Genomic DNA, 5,000 nt, shown 5'->3' on the forward strand with positions numbered 1-5,000 from the left:
AGAATTGTTTTTAAGATGGTCGTTTAGCTATTTGATTTGGAATTTTAGGACCCCCTTATATATAAAAAGTATTTAATAAAATATTGAATTTGGCCTTCACTGCCAAGTCTCATAGAAACATTGAATAACACGTTAATAAATGTTTTTAAAAAACAGCCAAACAATAAATCATAAGGACCGAGGTTTTGGTGTATCGGTCTTAAATCTAAGAGATGTAAGAATTCTCACATTTACATTTACGTCATTTAGCAGACGTTCTTATCCAGAGCGACTTACAGGAGCAATTAGGGTTAAGTGCCTTGCTCAAGGGCACATCGACAGATTTTTCACCTAGTCGGCTCGGGGATTAGAACCAGCGACCTTTCGGTTACTGGCACGACGCTCTTAATCGCTAAGCTACCTGCCGCCTCACGAAATGTTTTAGTTTTGTTTTACACATTTAACCCCTTTTTGGGGGAGGAACAAAAACGACCTCCATACTTCCATTCATTGTCTACCTTCAGAAGAGTCCTGAGACCAAAACAGAGATCACCAGTCTCATAGAGTGGTCATATCAGTCTGGAGGCCAAACGGTTTGACGTAACAGACGTTTCGTCACGAGAAGACCGATTTTCTGGATGTCTCATGGTCTGACAAACACAGCTGTAGCGCTGCCACCTTCCACTGCAGATGCGGAAGGCCGACATTTTACATTTTTCATACTGGCCCCCCCCCCCCGTGGGGAAACGAACCCACAACCCTGCCGTTGCAAGCGCCATTCTCTACCAACTGAGCTACAGGAGTGCCGACATAGGCGGATGCGGTGGATTGAGACGCAGGCCACGCACAAAAACAGATATCTCTAGTATAAAACGGACAGATTTTGATCGGGATTTTGATGGGAATTATGTTACTTAGATTGACGCACCGGTGGTTCAATAGACTAGTTAAAAAAACATGTATCTACTGTATTTAAATCAACAGAAACAGGTTGATACAACACTAACTAGTTAGTGGGCCAAACGTTTGTGATAATACTGATTGTCTTGATGTCTACTGACAAACAGCACTGTAGCTTCCGCCACTTTCCACCGCAGAAGGGCCGACAAAGGCAGATGCGGTGGATTGAGATCATCTCTAGTTTAAATGGACAGATTTTGATGGGGATTTTTGTATCATGTTAATTAGATTTGACGCAAACAGCGCACGGCTCTTCAGCGCTACGGATTTGACTTGAGCCCTTGGTGTTTCAGTTGTGTCAAAGTGAATAGTTGTTTTGTCTGTAAAAAGCACCGTTCATCTGAACCACTACCTCTCCCTCTATGTCAGAAAAAATCAAATCAAATCAAAATCAAATGTATTGGTCACACATGCTTCTAGTTCAGACAGTGCAGCAATAACTAACAAGTAATATCTAACAAGTAACAGTTCCACAACAAAATATCTAATACACACAAATCTAAGTAAAGGAATGGAATAAGAATATCTAAATATATGGATGAGCAATGTCATTATCAGAGCGGCATAGGCTAAGATGCAATCGACAGACCCTGACCCTGGGCTGACCTTTGACCCCTGGCTGACAGGGTTCCAGGTCGTAGAGCTAGACGGGTCACTGGTGTAACCCCCCTGTGGAAGAGTCATACCCTGTCCACACCACCTCCCCCCTGTGGAGGAGTCATACCCTGTCCACACCACCACCCCCCTGTGGAAGAGTCATACCCTGTCCACACCACCACCACCCCCCTGTGGAAGAGTCATACCCTGTCCACACCACCACCACCCCCCCCCCCTGTGGAGGAGTCATACCCTGTCCACACCACCACCCCCCTGTGGAAGAGTCATACCCCTGTCCACACCACCACCACCACCCCCTGTGGAGGAGTTATACCCTGTCCACACCACCACCCCCCCTGTGGAGGAGTCATACCCTGTCCACACCACCACCCCCCTGTGGAGGAGTCATACCCTGTCCACACCACCACCCCCCTGTGGAGGAGTCATACCCTGTCCACACCACCACCCCCCTGTGGAGGAGTCATACCCTGTCCACACCACCACCACCCCCTGTGGAGGAGTCATACCCTGTCCACACCACCACCCCCCTGTGGAGGAGTCATACCCTGTCCACACCACCACCACCCTGTGGAGGAGTCATACCCTGTCCACACCACCACCCCCCCCCCCCCCTGTGGAAGAGTCATACCCTGTCCACACCACCACCCCCCTGTGGAGGAGTCATACCCTGTCCACACCACCACCCCCCCCCCCCCCCTGTGGAGGAGTCATACCCTGTCCACACCACCCCCCCCCCCCCCCCCCTGTGGAGGAGTCCATACCCTGTCCACACCACCACCTCCCCCCTGTGGAGGAGTCATACCCTGTCCACACCACCACCCCCCCCCCCCCCTGTGGAAGAGTCATACCCTGTCCACACACCACCCCCCTGTGGAGGAGTCATACCCTGTCCCCACACCAACCACCCACCCCCCCCCCCCCTGTGGAGGAGTCATACCCTGTCCACACCACCCCCCCCCCCCCCCCCCCCCCCCTGTGGAGGAGTCATACCCTGTCCACACCACCACCTCCCCCCTGTGGAGGAGTCATACCCTGTCCACACCACCACCACCTCCCCCCTGTGGAGGAGTCATACCCTGTCCACACCACCACACCCCCTGTGGAGGAGTCATACCCTGTCCACACCACCACCACCACCCCCCTGTGGAAGAGTCATACCCTGTCCACACCACCATCCCCCCCCCCCCCCCTGTGGAGGAGTCATACCCTGTCCACACCTTCACCACCACCACCCTGTGGAGGAGTCATACCCTGTCCACACCACCACCCCCCTGTGGAGGAGTCATACCTGTCCACACCACCACCATCCCCCCTGTGGAGGAGTCATACCCTGTCCACACCACCACCCCCCCCTGTGGAGGAGTCATACCCTGTCCACACCACCACCACCCTGTGGAGGAGTCATACCCTGTCCACACCACCACCACCCTGTGGAGGAGTCATACCTGTCCAAACCACCACCACCCCCCTGTGGAGGAGTCATACCCTGTCCACACCACCACCCCCCCCCTGTGGAGGAGTCATACCCTGTCCACCACCACCACCACCCCCCTGTGGAGGAGTCATACCCTGTCCACACCACCACCTCCCCCCCTGTGGAGGAGTCATACCCTGTCCACACCACCACCTCCCTGTGGAGGAGTCATACCCTGTCCACACCACCACCTCCCTGTGGAGGAGTCATACCCTGTCCACACCAACCTCCCCCCTGTGGAGGAGTCATACCCTGTCCACACCACCACCACCCTGTGGAGGAGTCATACCCTGTCCACACCACCACCACCCCCCCCTGTGGAGGAGTCATACCCTGTCCACACCACCACCACCCCCCTGTGGAGGAGTCATACCCTGTCCACACCACCAGCCACCCTGTGGAGGAGTCATACCCTGTCCACACCACCACCACCCCCCCTGTGAGGAGTCATACCCTGTCCACACCACCACCCCCCCCCCCTGTGGAGGAGTCATACCCTGTCCACACCACCCACCCCCCCCCCCTGTGGAGGAGTCATACCCTGTCCACACCACCACCACCCCCCTGTGGAGGAGTCATACCCTGTCCATACCAACCACCACCACCCTGTGGAGGAGTCATACCCTGTCCACACCACCACCACCCCCCTGTGGAGGAGTCATACCCTGTCCACACCACACCCCCCCCCCCCTGTGGGAGGAGTCATACCAGTCCACAACCACCACCCCCCTGTGGAGGAGTCATACCCTGTCCACACCACACCACCCCCTGTTACCCTGTCCACACCCACCCCCCCCCCCCTGTGGAGGAGTCATACCCTGTCCACACCACCACCACCAACCACCCTGTGGAGGAGTCATACCCTGTCCACACCACCACCACCCTGTGGAGGAGTCATACCCTGTCCACACCGACCCACCCACCCCCCCCTGTGGAGGAGTCATACCCTGTCCACACCACCACCCCCCTGTGGAGGAGTCATACCCTGTCCACAACCACCACCCCCCCTGTGGAGGAGTCATACCCTGTCCACACCACCACCACCCTGTGGAGGAGTCATACCCTGTCCACACCACCACCCCCCCCCCTGTGGAGGAGTCATACCCTGTCCACACCACCACCCCCCTGTGGAGGAGTCATACCCTGTCCACACCACCACCTCCCCCCTGTGGAGGAGTCATACCCTGTCCACACCACCACCCCCCCCCCTGTGGAGGAGTCATACCCTGTCCCACACCACCACCCCCCTGTGGAGGAGTCATACCCTGTCCACACCACCACCCCCCTGTGGAGGAGTCATACCCTGTCCACACCACCTCCCCCCTGTGGAAGAGTCATACCCTGTCCACACCACCACCCCCCCTGTGGAGGAGTCATACCCTGTCCACACCACCTCCCCCCTGTGGAAGAGTCATACCCTGTCCACACCACCACCTCCCCCCTGTGGAAGAGTCATACCCTGTCCACACCACCACCACCCCCCCTGTGGAGGGAGTCATACCCTGTCCACACCAACCACCCCCCCCCCTGTGGAGGAGTCATACCCTGTCCACACCACCACCTCCCCCCCTGTGGAAGAGTCATACCCTGTCCACACCACCACCACCCCCCTGTGGAGGAGTCATACCCTGTCCACACCACCACCACCCTGTGGAGGAGTCATACCCTGTCCACACCACCACCCCCCTGTGGAAGAGTCATACCCTGTCCACACCACAACCATCCCCCTGTGGAGGAGTCATACCCTGTCCACACCACCACCACCCCCCTGTGGAGGAGTCATACCCTGTCCACACCACCACCTCCAACGGTCAAAGCTACAAACACAACATAGACGGGTCACCTGTGAACCCCCCCCCCACCCCCGCAGGGTCATAGCAACCACACCCAGACCAACATCTGACCACAAGACCGCCACGATTACAAGCAACGGTCAAAGCTAAGACCACAACCAGAACGACAACTACGA

The sequence above is a fragment of the Coregonus lavaretus genome (genome assembly GCF_964263955.1).
Source record: "Coregonus lavaretus genome assembly, chromosome: 39".
NCBI lineage: Eukaryota > Metazoa > Chordata > Actinopteri > Salmoniformes > Salmonidae > Coregonus > Coregonus lavaretus.